We start from the raw sequence: 19,085 nt of genomic DNA, 5'->3' as shown, positions 1-19,085 counted from the left end.
TTAAACTTCAATTAAAAAAATTATTCATAATGTTCAATTTATTTAGTTAATAAAAATATATATAGTAGTTTATGCTTAATCGGTACTGAACAACCTACTATGGTGCTAATAGTTGACAACGTAGATTAGGAAACACCTCAATGTTTTGGGCTCACTCTCTATGTTTAAGGCTATCCAATGTAGCTGAACTTGCACAGATTGCATACAAATACAAGTCTATTTGTTTTTTAAAACAAGTCTATTTGTTGGCACTTATTTCACATATTTTTAAAATTCATAACCAAAAAAAAAAAAAAAAAAAGATTTTGGTAAAACTGTTAAATTGATACTATTTCTATATAGTATCTGTTTGTATTGCGCGTTTTGCGCATCCGCATTCAACGTTTTTGGCTTCTTCTTTTTTTTCTCGGCTCAGCGCCTCTTGCAATGTTCATGGGACATAAACAATGCAAATAGGCAAATGAACAGTACCCGCATGTGAACAGTAATTTTTTTATTTTTTATTTTTTATTTTCAGTTTTCAATTTTAAGTTTTCAGCAAAATAAGCTGTATCTAAACAGATCCATGATGTGAAATTTGTCAAATTATCCCTCACTTTTTAAGACCAATTCACCAAATACTTATGAAAGATAGAAGCAAGATACAAATATGGTGGCATGCTCGTAATTGTGACAGTTTGTCAGTTACATTGACCAAAAATTTAGTCTAGATTCTACCCACAAAAAATAAAAATAAAAACTTAGTATAGCAGAGTTTATTATTTTGTTGCGTGTGATACTAATTCCATCCACATTTATTAATATTTAAAACATATGACTTTTTTTTTTAGTAAGATTTTGTATTAACAAATGTGAATGGAATTAGTATCACATGCAACTGGCTTAAACAACAATATATTCCTTATAAGTATCAAAATCAAAAGGGTATCCTAAAAATTTTAAGTTGACCTTAAATCTTTGAGCAAAATTAGAGTTTAGAATAATTTAGTTGAAAGAAACTCACAAGTATTTTAACATGACTTATAACAAAGCATAAGAGGAAATGAGGAATACTTCAACGTAAGAATTTTAATTGGTTTACTCAGTTATATTCTCTCTCTCCCCTTCTAGATGGTTAATAAGAAATTATGACTTCCTATTATTTTCTCACATCCTCGAAGAGTTTAGAACTCACCTTTAAAGCACTTATGATTTGATAAGCCTATCATTGACAAGGGCCACAAGTGACAACGCATGCATAGCCGCCTCATCAGTAAGCTTTTGAAAAAATGAAAGATTGAAGTCTCCTTTTGTTCCCACCATACTTTGGTCTGGTCATCCTATTCAGACTCTTTTTACAATCATGTGCCTTTATTTAGAAAGAAAAAGTGTCTTATGTGGCTTGCTGTTTCTTTTCTTTTTTTTCCTTTTTTTTTTTTATATATAATGTCCGTGAGAATAATCTATCTAATTTTTTATTAAAAATGTATTAAAGTATACTTATATTTAAAAAAAAAGTGAGAAAAAAAAATGAAAATTTTAAAACTTATACATAAAAAAATTAGCTAAAAACTGAGTTTATAAACTCAAGTCAAACGAACACGTAATAACTTACTAACAGCCCTATTCTTTTTTACCAACCCTAATGTTAAGTTAAACGGATCTTATTCCTGTTTCAAGGAAACATCTTGATCTTGATCATCCTCAAAAAAAAAAAAAAAAAAAAAAAAAAAAAAATCTTGATCAATAATTTTTGTTCAAATAGTATTTCTTTTCCATGAATAAAGAGAGTGAAATCCAAGCACCCCAAATGAGAATACAAAAGGTAGCAACGCTTCCTTTCGTTCGGCAAAAAACACTATTATAGAAAATGACTTGTTTTCACTTGTTTGATTGCAAACCTAAAAATAAGTTATAAAATATTTTTTGTTGTTTGGATTAATTGCATGGAATATCATTAATATTTATTGTGATTCCAAATAATTATATAAACAAAAAAATTTATTAAAGAAAACACCCCAAATGAGAATAAATTATCTCTTTTGTGGACCATTTAGGAACCTTAAATAGGGAAAACAAGCCCTAAATTTGTAATCTATGTGAAAAATTAGGTAGGATAATGATTTGCTTAAGAAACAAATTCATTTCAAAAAAAAGTTAATGGTCAATCACCGGTCAATGACGATCAAGAGTCGGCATATGGTGAGAGAAAGGATGCAATAGAGAGAGAAGTTACTTTTGGGAGAGTTTTTTGTGGTGCTTTGTTGAGTATAAGGCATTTCAAAAAAAAAAAAAAATTCCACTCTAAAGAGCAAAAAACTTTTTTATGCTATATTGGACTTATTTCCTTTGACTAAAAATAATGTTTTCAATTGACTCATGCATGCGTCATATGCCAAACACTAGAAAATGTATTAAAAGAAAAAAGAAAAAAGAAAAAAAATATTTCCACTAAAACAAACAAATGGTATATTTTGAATTTTTGAAAAGCACACAAATTAAAGAGGATTTGTTTATTGTGCAAGTATGAGAGTTCCTGGCGTTTATTCGAGTTTTTGGCTTGGAAAAGTGCAACGTATGTATGAGAAAAAAGAAAGCAATTAGAGTTTTTCTTTGTGAGGCACATACAAGGAAGGAAGATTTGGTTTTTCCTAGAGAATAAATTTTTGGATGTTATGATCACAAATATAAGTTTTACCGGTTTAGAAATGTGATATTTTTATTTTATAAACTTTTGTGAACTCAAGTTTTATACATAAACTTCATGATATATTTTAACAACTTTTATTATAGTGGGTATATTTGAAACTATATCTCCTTGGTTTTTCATTTTCGAAATAATTTTTGGAGTTTTTGTGTGTTTTTTTAATTATTTTCCTATTGGTTTGAAATATTTTTTGAATTGGTTAAAATCATCTGTTGAATTTCTTAATTCACATAAAGACTAATTTGTGGTCTAACATATCTAGTTAATTAAATTTATTATTATTTAAGAAAAGTCTTCTCAAGAAAGAGAAAGAAAAAATAAATAAATAAATAAAGATATATGTTTCTTATTATACATAAACTTAGGCCAAGGTCCAGAACCAGCTGCTAATTTTTTGTCACTAGCTTTCATATGGTTTTTCTTCTATAAAAATAAAAAATAAAATAAAAAGCTTTCATACGTTTTTTTTTTTTTTTTTAATAAACATAATTCTAAGCCCAGAATATTATATGTTTGTAACCTTCTTCTAAATATAATTTATGTCTGTTCGTATTTGGCAGGAGACATGATTGTCAAAATCCCAATCTGGATCCTACGATCTTATGATTTTACAATCTCACGTACCCAAAATTATCCGGATCTTTCAAGGATCTTAGCGATCATTCAGGATCATACGATTTTGACAATTCCAAACAATCCTGATTTCTTGTAATCTTTTTAAACTTGACAGAAGACTCAGTTGGACTCAAATGAAAAATAATATCCCAATAGACCAAGTTTTGCTATTCTAATGTAGAGAGATAGAGTGTTAGTTGAACCAAACGAAAAATAATATTCCAATAGAGTGTCACGTTATGAGATTTTTGGCCTCTTTAAATGATGCTTACAAATAGATGTAATGATGTATGGTAATTACATCAAATAAATGCAAATTTTTGTTTTTTTATGAATATATAATTTATGTAATTATTTAATATACCTTTTTTTTTCTCTCAAATAATGTAGGATTTTACGATTCACAATCCGATTTTACGATCCATGATCCCACCTACCTCTCACGATCTTATGTAGCATCCCAATTTTAACAACCTTGACAGAAGATGATATGAGTATGGGATTAGTTCAGTATATAATCTATCAATACAAATAATTGCTATAAGACATTTTTCAGTGTTCATTTTTTATACTCTTCAAAATTGAAAACATCCCTAACATGTATTTAATTTAACATTACTATTTAATTTAACATGTATTTAATTTAATTTAATTTTTTTTAGAAAATCAGTTTGAACTAAACAATAAAAGTAGTTTAGAAATATTTACCAAAAAGATTAGTTTTGGAAATAGTGAAAAGTGGACGCAAATAGTTACATGCAATTTGGGAGAAAGGAAAAAAATGGAAAAGAAGGGAATACAAAAATTATTTTAGAATATTCCTTCAATTCTCTTGATTGAGAATTTTAATCTGAGGAAATGGAATGAGTAAAAAAGAACACTAATTACTCATTTTTTCCCTCAAAATATTAAATTTTTATTCCCCACAAAATTGAGAGGAATTGAAGGAATGAAATTATATTAACTCAACTAGTAAAATTTACGATGGTTGAATAAGATATGTGAACACCATAAATTGAAATTCTATTTAAAAAAATTATGTTTAATGACAATTTCACTAAAATTTCCAAATACCCCTATAAATTTAACTATTTAATTTTTAAAAGGGGTATAATAGTAACGTTGTTATAAAATGATTTTGTTTCATTTATTCTAATATTATTTCCAAATAAGATTACTTACATTTCATTCACGTTCATTCATTTCCATTCCTTTTACTTTAAAATATCCAAATAAAATTATTTAATTTCATTTGATTTCATTAATTTCTTTTCATTATTTAAATACATTTCATTATATTCCATTTGTTTATGCTTTACTATTTCCATTTCTTTACTAACTACCAAGTGAAGTGTTATATTCTAGTTACATAGACCACACCTAATTTTACTTAAAATTAGCATACACAGTATCTATCAGGAGGATAATTGCTTGTAATTCCTCTTATTTTTCAACAATTCTCTCTCTCTCTCTCTACTTTTTTTTCCTTTTATATTATTTTATTTATGTAAGAAAATAAAAAGTTTCTAAGCACGCGTGCAATGCATATGAGAGGAGGCTAATCATAACTAATGAACTTAATTAACACAAATTGGTAGGTAACCTAAATGAGAAGGTAAAGGAGATTTATCAATTTTGTATTCTATGTTATTGAATATGGATCTCTCTCTCTCTCTCTCTCTCTCTCTCTCTCTCTCTCTCTCTCTATATATATATATATATGCATAAATAGTGGAGTAATGTCTTCCAAAATAGCATGGAGAAATTAACAAATTTGACTTATTCTTGAGTTATCAATGTCTTAATCTAACAAACCCTACATATATAAATGAGAAATGTTAAGGTGCAAAAAAGACAATTTAAAAAAAGAAAAAAAAAAAAGTCACCAAGCGATACTTATAAATTTGAAAAAATGAGATAAAACTCTGAAAAAAAAAACAAAAAAATTTCAAAAAAGATATTGCTAACGGGCAATTTGACAAAATGAGATAAAACTCTAAAAAAAAAAACAAAAAAAATTGTGGAAAAATTTTCAAAAAAGATATTGCTAACGGGCACTCTGCGGCGCCCATTTAGACAACCCTAAATATAAGGTCTCTATCTAAAAAAGTGTCCTAGTAATTTAGGACCCAACAGCATTTACAGGTACAGTTGTTAACGGTTCTTGAAGTACAAAAATGCAAATGATGAAAATAATGAATAAAAAAAAAAAAACGTCCACATAGGTTGGTCACATAGCAAAGTCTTGAGGATTAGTTGAGGTTCGACCGTGGAATGTTAGTTGGGACACGTGGGACAGTGTCATCTAACTTACCAAAATCCAAACCGCTATTCTAACTTTGTGACTGACTGGTAGTTGTGCTGTGCACTATGCACCCGCACGTGCCAACTCCAAGGGGAGCAATATCTCACAAACTTTTTTTTTTTTTTTTTTCTGCTTCTTCTTCTTTTTTAAATGCAAAAAATCTCACAAACTTTCCTCTAGATTAATCATCAATGTCTAAGAATAGTGACGTACGTATATCACAGTTCTTTTGTGAAGTTAATTTGAGGAGGAAAAAAAAATGGTGTTTAATTAAGTGTCTAAAACTATCATCATTAAAAAAAAAAAATGTCTAAACTATCATATATAGAGTTAGATTCTTTTTTTCTAACTCTATATTTGATAGTTTAGACACTTTTTTTTTTTTTTTAATGATGATAATTTTAGACTATATTTGCTTGTAAGATTCATCATTCTCTCTTTTCATTCTCAAATTAATTTAACACAAAAATATATAAAAATAATCACAACAAACAAGATTTTGACATGCATAGCACGTCACCATTTGTACCTATTTTATTTTCTTAATAATTCGCTCGTATATTGCAAATTAAAAATGGAGATTACATATATATTGGAAAGAAAAATAAATAACAAAAAAAAAAAAAATACATAAAGCTATAGTCTTTTCGGTTGATATACTTGTCTTTGCTTGGAACACGTGATAAACAAAGAACAATCTTGGTTTTATATCAATCTCTAGACACACAGTTCGCTCATAATTGTTTTTTGTTGTCATAACTCATAAGCATAATAGTATCACTGCCTGGATTAGTCCAGTAGTACTGTCCAAATTTGCTGTTTTTTTTTTTTTTTTTTACTATTATTATTTATTTTGCAATTTCTTATTAGTGAATTATATATCAATCTAGTTTTTAAATGTCCCACTAAAGCAAATTTTCATTGCACCCTTTTAACGAGTATCAAGATTTTAGAGAACCAAACCCCAACTAAAGTCCTAGGGAAGAAATAGGTATGAGTTAGATCAAAGATGTCACCCTCCTTACCTGACCAAAAATAAAAATTAACATCAAATAAAATAAGAAAGAAAGAAGAAAAAAGTTAAATCTTAGATGCCACCCAGCTATAAAATTGTCTTAATACTCGTCTCTCTTTTTTTCTTTTTCTTTTTTTAATAAATAAATATAATAAAACTTAAACTTATGATATATGTTCTATAATAATTATCATCCAATTTAATTGATTTTTGGTGTATGGAGAATTTAAACTAAGGTTCTTTATTTGACAATAAACTTTTTACCAACTGAGCAATTTCGCATCTAAATAAAAAATCTATCATGTTTTGGTTATATATGTCCACTCCCTCACATGGGATAAATCCAACAAAAATCTGTGGCCTACAAATAAAAAATTGGGTACATGAACAAGATTTTGGATAATTGTGCTTTTTTCACAAATGGGTCGGAATTAAAAGTGGGCCCATGAAAAATAGATTTTCTTATCCCTCAGTGCTTAGAAAAATTTTCGTTTTCTTTATTATGGTAAATGTTGGTGGTTGGATTTGGACGTACAATATTTTCAATTACTAGGTAAACAATGAAAGAAATAAGGTTTAGGTTTAGGTTTAGGTTGATTTTGTTAGAAATCACTGTAGGAAGTTTACAAGGTAAAAGGCCGATCATATGCCACCCACCTAGTTTCATTGCTCCAACCACAAGGATAGCCAATAGGATAGTATTTTGGTAAGTAGCACAAGGATACCACCTAAGTTTTAAATTTAAAGAGTTTTTTTTTTTAGCTAATAATTCAAAGAGTTATTGATAACTTAGATTGCTAGAAGTCACATTCAAATCCAAAATAGTATATATATATAAAAAGAAAGTCTCCTAGGAGACAGGGATAGAGAAATTGTGTGTATATTATCAATGAAATTGGGTCCACGAATTTATGTGGGAAGGAGGAGGTTTAGCAGCCTTCCAGGCTGGCCCTACCCCACCCTCAGGGCCCATGGATCAAGTAAATATGGACCGGTCTGATCCAGCTCGGTGCATTAACGACTATTAAGTATTTTATTACTATTTTAAAAAAAAAAAAAATTGATAGAATTTAGTCAATTGATTATTGTTTGCAAGCGTGCGTATAATTAGGTTCCATTATGATTTAGATTTCACCTCTTTATTTGTAAAAATATTATAAGAATTGTGAAATTAGAATATATCGGATGCATACCTATTAATACGAAATTTTTAAGAGAACTTTAATAAACTTGATTTTAATAATACTTATAAATAGGGGGCGAGTGGTTTATAGATGGGGCAATTTGGTTAGTGGAAGTTTGAATTCTCATCAAAGTTAACTTTCCTAAAATTTTAGAATTTTTTTTTTTGGGAATATAGATGATTCCAACGTTTGTTTTCTTAGTTGCATTCTTGTTAGATTGCTTTATATTTGATTAAATTATAAATAAGCTTTTTATTAAATCAAGCTTGGAGAAAATATCTTGTTTTGGGTGTATGTTTCCTCCCATCAATTATGAGTAGGAGGAAGTATACACCTAAAATAGGGTATACTTCCTGCTAAGTCTGAATTATTTATTGTCCGCCAATAATACTTAGTGAGCGTTTGGGCTGAAAGTTACGTTTCAGCCTTGCGTTTTCATGCCTTTTTTTTTTTTTTTTTCTCTGTACGTGAACAGTAAAATCACTGTGCAGAGGACAAAAAACACTATTTACGTACTGTTCACGCACTGTTCACGGGTCTCACGACACTATTCACATATTTAAAAATTATTTTACTACAGTGTTTTCAGTTTTCAGTTTTCAGTTTCAACAACAATAAACTCAATCCAAACGGACCCTTAGTATGCTCTAGTTTCGAGGAGATCCATTCAATATGATCATGAGAGATTGTTTTTAATATTGATCCACGTTTTGATGAAGAGAAATGTCAATGCCATAAATAATTTTGCAACTTTTGCCATAAATAATGTGCACTTTATAGACCCACTAATATTTTTCTATCATTTACAATTCGTCTCGTCGGAAATGGTGGCAAAAATTGTGAAACTTTTGATGCTATCATTTCTCTTTTACAAGTGATTGGTTTGTTGTAGGAGGTCATGACTCACGAAGCTGATCTACTCATCTACGGATCTACCTAGATAGTAGTTGAGGTCGAGAATTGAATATCAAAGAGTAAAGACAATCAATCGAGCAACTGTACTAGCTAGTATTAAATGTATTGCGTCCAATCCACTATTGGACACAGGACATGTACATTAATTATCCTGCCTGACCTAGACAGGCACCACTCAAGGAGTGGAACAAGGATACAAAATTCAAGCTTTAAATTAAATGGGTCCACTCTTGAGCCATGCATGACCCAATACCGAAACAAGTCCTAGCCCCTACGTAGTATGATATAGAGGTCATGTACGTAGGGGCCTTTATTTCCCTCAAATAAGGTTCTTTATTATTAATAGTTAAATCATCCACAGGTTTCTCGAGAAATAAAAATCAATCTCACATGCACGTAGAGCCGTAGAGGCAACTACAGTCCAATAGTCTTTAAACCATGAATATGGTGATCCCACTAGCAGCTTTACTAATGATCGAATGCATAATGTCATTTTAATGAAACTTGAATAGAAGAGCAAAAAGTTGCCGCCATCAACACAACACTCAACTGTACAAAAGTAACAAAATTCGTATTTTCCTACTCTAAACTCTAAAGACAAATATTTCTCCCAAAAAAAAAAAAAACTCTAAAGACCAAGCTTTGATTAGCTTCACAAGTTGGGACAACATCGATCTCACCATATAGCTTGATGCTTCAGATTGGGAGAAGTGTGTTATGTATCTCTATTTTATATAATTAGTCAAGGATTTAAAATAATTGTTAAGATAGTCATTGAATATAATTTTGGGAAAATTATATTTTATCACCCTAAACTATATCTTATGTAAGGACACAATTTGTAACGACCCGTAACAGTATTGGGTTCGTACGTAAAAAGACCCAAACAATATCATTTGTAGAGCGTGGGTTTGAAACGCTAGGTCTTGGTCACTAGACGATGGTTTTTCGTGGTATTCATATATAGTTAAATCGTGTTCGCCCTAGGAGTCTTTCTCCTGGAGGCGGGCTGGGAGGTTCTGGTTTTTGGTCATTTTTCCCAGCCCCCTTCTCTGGATTACTTGCTTTTCCTTTTATACTAGCATGTGTTCCTTCTCTTTCATCCACGTGTAGGGTCGACTTTTCCAAGACTGATACTTGTCCCATCAGCCCATATCCAGAATGGTTAGGGGTGGTTGTAAAAACTGGAGAGTATGGCTCTGTCAGGTGCAAAGTATTGAATGACAGTAAGGGCAGCTTTCCCTGGTTGTTATCTTTTCTAGCGTATCATTCTCTATTGACCTAGATATTTTAGATTTTTCCCAAGCTGCTCCTATACTGTTTTTGCCCTTCCCTCCAGTGAGACCTCGGACATGCCGATGACTGAATCATCCTCGGCTGTGTCCCAAAACTATTCCGTACTTATATTACCGAGCCTAGGCTATAACCTTCCTCGGCTCGGGCCTTTGGGTCCCAATGAATAAATGGGCCAAGGCCATAAATTATTGGGCCCCACAATAGCCCCTCAAAATCCTGCTGTCCGACCTCTTGGTTGGAGAGGAGGGTTTTGGTAATGCCAAGCCTTTATTACGGCTTGCTTAACTCTGTCCTTCATTAATGTTGGTGTCTCTTCATCTACCCAGGAAACATACCGAGTTACGAGACATTCCTCTGAATTCATCCACAATGCGTTCCTGCAGTTTGATTATCCAAAACGCGCCTTTAATGATTTCCCCTTACGAGACCATTTAAATTCGACGGTTATTGACGGTGTGGGGAAGTGGAATGGGTATTTTCTCGTTTACCGATTTTCTTGGAAATCTGGACAGATTAAATACCTTCCATTTGGCCCTTCATATAAGAAGAAAAGCGAGAGGTTATTTCTCTTGTACAGAGACCCTTTTAATCCCTCTGAAATCTAAAAATCCTTAGCTCCCCCAGAATTTCCCTTATCCGCTCGCTCACACCTTAAATCGTGATAAGTCCAAGATAGGAGTGGGAATGAAGAGATCATACCCTTCCCAGAAATGCTACGTTCTTGCGAAACTCAAAATGGCTTAGTCAGGGCAGGGATGGGAGAGACTCAAGATATCTCTCATCCTCTTTTCAGTCAAAATCCAAAGCAGGGGCTCGTCGCGTCAAACTTTTGGTGCGGCTGAGCTGGGATCACCCATTATCAGTACCAGCCGCTCTCTTATGAGCATAGCTAACATGGCACCAACGTGTTAGGAGTCAGGACTGACGCAGGGACAAAGTATCCCTGCTTCTTCCTTTCTTCCTTCACTGGTGCCTCCTTTTGACTCTCTTTCTTCTTCTTTCCACCACCAGATCCATCCTGGTACTTTTCCTTCTTCCTCTTCTTCTCCTCTCACACCAAGGAAGGTCCTCCTCTCAATATGGGTGCCACTGGGGCAGAGTTTGGAAAGACTTGGGAGCCGAGCTTGACAAGATTTCTGTTTGTCGTTTTTTTTATTTTTATTGTTCTTGTAACTCATTTTCTATATAGGCTTTGTTTAAGCCCTTCATTGTACGCTGTAACACCTCTTTACATTAATAAAGGTCGTCATTTCTTGATTTCGTACATTCTATCTATTCTTTCGAAATAGTTATGGCGTGAATAGACGTACTATCCTGTAATTCCTTTTATTTTTTTTATTTTTATATTATGAACGATGCTCGGGGCCGAAATCCCAGTTAATAAAAATATCTTGCTCTATGCTTATTGGAACTATCTGGCATAATAATGCCGACTTAAATAAATGGCACTTAGGGCAGGAACCCTTACTGAGACAATAATGTTTATAATGAACTTAATAAAATTGTTCGGCACAATAATGCCGACCTGAAAAAGCGATACTTAGGGCCAAAATCCCTTACCAAGATAAAAGATACTATTATGAACTTATGAGAGCCGTTCGGCATAATAATGCCAACTTGAACAAATGACACTTAGGGTCGAAACCCTTGCTAAGGAAAACATATTATTATGAACTTAATAGAGTTGTTTGGCACAATAATGCCGACCTGAGAAAACAATACTTACCCCAAAATAGTCGAGATGACAGTTGAATGCTCGGTGAGGTATAGGAAGTAATCATCCGAGGACATATAACCCAAAAATGAACAGCCCCTACAGGTTGCCGAGTAATAAGGCGTTTCACCATCTTCCTAATAACCTTCATAGCTTTAACCTCTCCTGGTACTTGATCCGAGGATTGAGCAACTTAGAATTCTTATTAAGCAGCTGACCTTTCCATAGGCTTGAGTCCGAGGACCATGCAATACCTTGGTTCTGTCCAAAACTCAGTTTTTTCTTCTAAGTAGTTGGTTTCCCCATAGGTTTGAGTCCGAGGACCATGCAATACCTTGGTTCTGTCCAAAACTCAGTTTTTTCTTCTAAGTAGTTGGTTTCCCCATAGGTTTGAGTCCGAGGACCATGCAATACCTTGGTTCTGTCCAAAACTTGATAGATATTGATAAGTAGTTGGTTTCCCCATAGGTTTGAGTCCGAGGACCATGCAATACCTTGGTTCTGTCCAAAACTTGATAGATATTGATAAGTAGTTGGTTTCTCCATAGGTTTGAGTCCGAGGACTATGCAATACCTTGGTTCTGTTCAAAACTCAGTTTTTTCTTCTAAGTAGTTGGTTTCCCCATAAATTTGAGTCCGATGACCATGCAATACCTTGGTTCTGTCCAAAACTTGATAGATATTGATAAGTAGTTGGTTTCTCCATAGGTTTGAGTCCGAGGACTATGCAATACCTTGGTTCTGTTCAAAACTCAGTTTTTTCTTCTAAGTAGTTGGTTTCCCCATAAATTTGAGTCCGATGACCATGCAATACCTTGGTTCTGTCCAAAACTCAGTTTTTTCTTCTAAGTAGTTAGTTTCCCCATAGGTTTGAATTCGAGGACCATGCAATACCTTGGTTCTGTCCAAAACTTGATAGATATTGGTAAGTAGTTGGTTTCCCCATAGGTTTGAGTTCGAGGACCATGCAATACCTTGATTCTGTCCAAAACTTGATAGATATTGATAAGTAGTTGGTTTCCCCGTAGGTTTGAGTCCGAGGACCATGCAATACCTTGGTTCTATCCAAAACTCAGTTTTTTCTTCTAAGTAGTTGGTTTCCCCATAGGTTTGAGTCCGAGGACCATGCAATACCTTGGTTATGTCCAAAACTCAGTTTTTTCTTCTAAGTAGTTGGTTTCCCCATAGGTTTGAGTCCGAGGACCATGCAATACCTTGGTTCTGTCCAAAACTTGATAGATATTGGTAAGTAGTAGGTTTCCCCATAGGTTTGAGTCCGAGGACCATGCAATACCTTGGTTCTGTCCAAAACTCAGTTTTTTCTTCTAAGTAGTTGGTTTCCTCATAGGTTTGAGTCCGAGGATCATGCAATACCTTGGTTTTGTCCAAAACTTGATAGATATTGGTAAGTAGTTGGGGGAATTAACCCCTCGGCTATGGCATGAGACCTTGGTTTTTAGGGGAATTAGCTCCTCGGCCAAGCCCCTAGAACCATCCATGCGGCTGACGCTACGAAGCGTAGCCACTAGTAAAGAAACATAACCACTAGTGGAACTTTACGCTAAAACACTACAACCGGCTGTTAGAAATGACAAGGGAACTGTCTCGTCCTACCGCCTATGCCAACACACAAGTCTTCCCCACAGACGGCGCCAATTGTAAGGACACGATTTGTAACGACCCGTAATAGTGTTGGGTTCTTACGTAAAAAGGCCCAAACAATATCATTTGTAGAGCGTGGGTTTGAAACGCTAGGTCTTGGTCACCAGACGATGGTTTTTCGTGGTATTCATATATAGTTAAATCGTGTTCGCCCTAGGAGTCTTTCTCCTAGAGGCGGGCTAGGAGGTTCTGGTTTTTGGCCATTTTTCCCAGCCCCCTTCTCTGGATTGCTTGCTTTTCCTTTTATACTAGCATGTGTTCCTTCTCTTTCGTCCACGTGTAGGGTCGACTTTTCCAAGACTAATACTTGTCCCATCAGCCCATATCCAGAGTGGTTGGGGGTGATTGTAAAAGCTGGAGAGTATGACTTTGTCAGGTGCAAAGTATTGAATGACAGTAAGGGCAGCTTTCCCTGGTCGTTATATTTTCTAGCGTATCCTTCTCTATTGACCTAGATATTTTAGATTTTTCCCAAGCTGCTCCTATACCGTTTTTGCCCTTCCCTCCAATGAGACCCCGGACATGCCGATGACTAAATCATCCTCGGCTGTGTCCCAAAACTATTCTATATTTGTATTACCGAGCCTAGGCTATAACCTTCCTCGGCTCGGGCCTTTGGGCCCCAATGAATAAATGGGCCAGGGCCATAAATTATTGAGCCCCATATCTTATATTATACATTTCACCTTAAAATTTTTAAATGCATATTTTGTATTCTAAACTATGATTATTGTTACATTTTGCATTCTGACGTTAAGTTTGCTATTAATTTGGACAAAAACTCAAAGTTTATGGTGCAAAGTGCAATACAAAGTATAGATAATTCCAACGTTTTATTTCTTAGTTGTATTCTTGTTAGATTACTTTACATTTGGTTAAATTAAAAAGTTTCCAAAGAATAATTAGAATTGTTGTCCTCAAAATTGGTCTTTCTAGTATACCAAAAATTTCTCCTTTAGATTGAATAATTGGATGTGCTCTAGGATGACATGCATTGAGTTTTAGATGGAGTAATAAGTCCAATTGCATTTAATGTGATTGAAAGTCAATAACAAATGTAAAATGTTTAGGCTTAGATTGAAATAAAAGCAAGTTTACAAACTATGTTTGAGTTTGAGCTCATCAAAAAGTCCAAAAATTTGAACTCAGCTTGGCTTGATTCATTAGTCAAGCCAATTTCGAGCTCAATATCAAACTCAAACTCAAGTTATTTATCAAGCTTTTGAGTATAAGACACAATACAAGTACATTATTATTAAAAGCTCATATTAAGCATATCTATCCAGTCTAATTGCGCTCCCAATAATTTCCAATTAATTTAAGACTTAGTAAGATATGCATTTATTTTTTAAGCCCATATCGAGCTCGTTACTAAGCTCATAAACCTACCTAAGTTTGACTTGTTTTTTATCGAGTCATATTGTTTGTGTTCATAAAGAAAAAAAAAAATTTCTTGAATTTGGCTCGTTTATTAAACTAGCTTAGAATTAAGGTTGCATTTGGCATGGTTTAAAAAGTCAGTTTATTTTACTATTTAACTTATTTTTACTACTATTTATGGATCTCATTACATTTTTTAGTACTATTCATGGGTTCTATTATACTCTTTCAACTAACTTTTACCTTTATTTACAGTACTTTCAGTAAAAAAATTTCAATTTTAACTAAATAAACTATTTCCAAACAGATAATATTTAAAACTGACTCTTTTATAAACAAATGAATATAAACAAATTTTTTATTAAACCTGAGCTGTTTATGAGCGGTCAACAATGCATGGAACAGTGCTTGGTAGGCTCTGGTTTCGAGATCCGTTCACGAAAGATTTTGGATAATTGTGTTTTTTCGCAAATGGGTTGGAATTAAATGATTCAAACTTTAATGTCTTAAAAAGTGGGTCCATGAAAAATACATTTTCTTATCTTTCGGTGCTTGGAAAAATTTTCATTTTCTTTATTTTTTTATTATGGCAAATGTCGATGGTTGGATTTGGACGTAGCATCTTTTCAATTACCAGGTAAACAATGAAAGAAATAAGGTTTAGGTTGGTTTTGTCAGAATTCATTGGAGGAAGTTTATGAGGTAAAAGGCCTATCATATGCCACCCACCTACTTTCATTGCCCCAATAGGTTAGCATTTTTGTAAGTAGCACAAGGATACCACCTAAGTTTTAAATTCAAAGAATTATTAATACTTAACTAAGATTTCTAGAAGTCACATTCAGAAACAAAATAGTACATATAAAAAGAAAGTCTCCTAGAAGAAAGGGATAGAGAAATTGTGTATTATCAATTAGAATGGAGAGAGAGAGAGAATATGATATTGGGTCCACGAATATATGTGGGTGAAGGAGATTTAACAGTCTTTAAGGCTGGCCCCACCCCACCCTCAGAGCCCATGGGTCAAGAAAAAATGGGCCAGTCCGATCCGGCTCGGCGCATCAACAACCCTTAAGTATATAATTTTTAATTTTGATAGAATTTAGTCAATTGATTATTGTTTGCAAGTGTGCGTATTATTAGGTTCCATTATGATTTAAATTTCACATCTTTCTCTTTATAAAAACATTATAAGAATTGTGAAATTAGAATAGATTGAATGCATACGTAATTACCATCAAAGTTAACTTCCCTAAAATTTTAGATTGTTATTTTTTTTGGAAATATAGATAATTCCAACGTTTGATTTCTTAGTTGCATTTTTTTAAAATTACTTTACATTTGATTAAATTATAAGGTTTTCAAAGAATAATTAAAATTGTTGTCCTTAAAATTAGTCTTTCTAGTATACCAGAAATTGTTCCCTTAGGTTGATTGATTGGATGTGCTCCAAGATGGTGTGTTTTGAGTTGTAGATGGAGGAATTAAGTTTAGTCACATTTAATGTGATTGAAAGTTGGTAGGAGTTGTAAACGAGTCAAGCTTTTTCGAGTATTGAATATCCAAGCTCAGCTCCATGACAAATATAAAATTTTTAGGCTTTAACTTAAACTTAAACCAAGTCTAACTATGTTTGTGTTTGAGCTCATCAAAAAGTCCAAAACTTGAGTTTGGCTTTACTTGGCTTGATTTATTAGTTAAGTCAAGTTTGAGCTCAATAAGCTCAAACCCAAGTTTAGTATTAAGCTTTTGAGTTTGAGATCCACTACAAGAACATTATTATTAAGAGCCCATATTAAGCATATCTATCAAGTCTAGTTGTGCTCCCAATTTCCAATTAATTTAAGGTTTAATAAGATATGAGTTTATTTTTCAAGCCTACATCGAGCTTAATACTAAACACAAACCAACTTAAGTTCGATACTGTTTATGAACAAATTTTTTTTCATAGGCTTGACCGGTTTATTAAACATGTTTAAAACTAAAGTCTAAGATTGATTATTTGATAAACAAATGAATATAAACAAGTTCTTTTTATTAAGCTAAGTCAATTGTTTATTGTCAGCCAACGGTACTTGATAGGTAAGAGATCCATTCAATCGATGGCGAGAGATTCTTTTTTATTGATCCAAGTTTTTAAGATAAAAAATATTAGTGAGTTATAAATAATAAAGAGTAAAGACGTGAATCTCATGGACCTACTACGAATTGTGGCAATTAAAAGTGCTTGGTTTGTTGTACTTGTACGGGGTCATGACTGATCTACTCATCTACCCAGATAGTGATTAAGGTCGAATATTGAAGACAATGAATCGGGCACTGTGCTATTATTAAATGTATTACGTCAAATCCATCATTGGACATACTATCCTGCGACCAAGATAGGCACTCAAGGACTAGAACAAGGGTACAAACTTGAAACTTTAAACGGGTCCACTCTTGAGCCCAATTAATGCATGGCCCAAAACCAAAACAAGTCATTGCTTACCATGACCTAAAATTTTTTAAATATTTTTAGGATATTAAAAAAATAATGCTCTCTTCTCTCACATTTATGATAAATTTCATCATGAATTTAATGATGAATCTCACTATAAATGTGAAAGGATAGAACATCATTTTCTGTGTTCCGAAAATATCTAAGAATTTCTCTCAGGTTCTAACCCCTCCATGCTAATTGATATAGATGTCATGCTGCCATTTTTCCCTTAAATAAAAATAGTCACAGATTTCTCAAGAAATAAAATTCACTCTCAAATGCAAGTTAGAGGCAACAACAGTCAATAGTTTTTAAACCATGAATATATGGTGATCCCACCCGCTGCTTCATTTTAATGATCAAAATTATCAAATGCATAATGTCATTTTAATCAGGGTGGCTCAAGGCCTAGGCCTAAGGGCCCACCAAAAAACAAAAATTTTCTTAGAAAAAAAGGCTCCACTTTCTATAATTAAAGGTCCAAATTTTTATAAAACTATATATATATATATATATATATATTTTTTTTCTAAAGGTTGTACATTTTTTTTTATTAGTGATGTTAAGGATACTACAAATTTCACTATTGGCTTATAAATTGTCGTGTTATTAATCACAAAAAATTGATATAAACATTTATTAGTTAAATTGATGAATTTCATCAATGAGAGACAATGTCACATTATATTTTGAACATTTTATAGTGCTTTTAATTAGCACATTTTTCTTTTTCATTTCCATTAAAACTCTCAAATTACGAGACCAATAGAGCCTTAACTCAATTGAAACCCTAAAATATTTCAAAAAGATGTTGCAAATGTGTTAAATCATCAATTATAGATTAATCTCCCCTGATAGTTTGATACTTTGATTTTTGTAAACTAATATCCTACAAAGTCACACACCAAATAATATCTATCTCTCTCTCTCTTAAAATCAAAATATAAAATTAAAAATTAGATTACAACTTTATTTAACTATATCGTCTTATATCCAAAATAAAGTATATTTTTCAATCGCAATATATTTTTATTTCTTTTTATTAATATTTATAATTCAACTATGATATTCAATTCTCTATATGAAATTAACATTAGTCTGGTTGGTATCATTTATGTATTTAATGTATCAAATTAACCTTAATTTGATTAGTATTAAATAATTTTGTTTTATTAATATTTACATATTAAAGGCTCCGCATAAATTTTTAGCCTTAGATCCCAAATTATGTTGGGCCGTCCCTAATTTTAATGAAACTTGAATAGAAGAGCAAAGAGTTGCTACAATCAATACAACACTCAACTGTACAAAACTTGTATTTACCTACTCTAAACTCTAAAGACCAGGCTTTGATTAGATCCACAAGTTGGAACAATATACATCTTACCATTTAGCTTGATGCTTTAGATTGGGAGAAGTGTGTTATGTATCCCTATTTTATATATTTAGACAAGGATAGAAAAAAAATTTGGGTTAGTCTTTTTACATTTTATCACCCTAAAACTGTACCCCATATTACTATTTACACTTTAAACTTTTCGAATGCATATTTTGTATTTTAAACTATGACTATTGTTACATTTTTAACCCTGACATTAAGTTTGCTATTAATTTGGACGGAAATTCAAAGTTTAGGGTGCAAAGTGTAATAAGAAGTATAGTTTAGGGTAGTAAGTGTAATCTCTCCATTGTTTTTAAGGAATTGAGAAGATGGACAATTAAGTATTTTCACATGGTGTCATACTTTTCCATCCAAGTTAACAACAAATTTGATGTCAGGTTGTAAATAAAAATAAGAGTTTAGAGTGCAAAACATGAATTCAAAAAGTTTAGG

This window comes from Quercus lobata, chromosome 7, assembly GCF_001633185.2.
Source record: "Quercus lobata isolate SW786 chromosome 7, ValleyOak3.0 Primary Assembly, whole genome shotgun sequence".
NCBI classification, from domain to species: domain Eukaryota; kingdom Viridiplantae; phylum Streptophyta; class Magnoliopsida; order Fagales; family Fagaceae; genus Quercus; species Quercus lobata.
The sequence above is the reverse complement of the archived record's forward strand: the minus strand, read 5'-3'. Positions refer to the sequence as shown.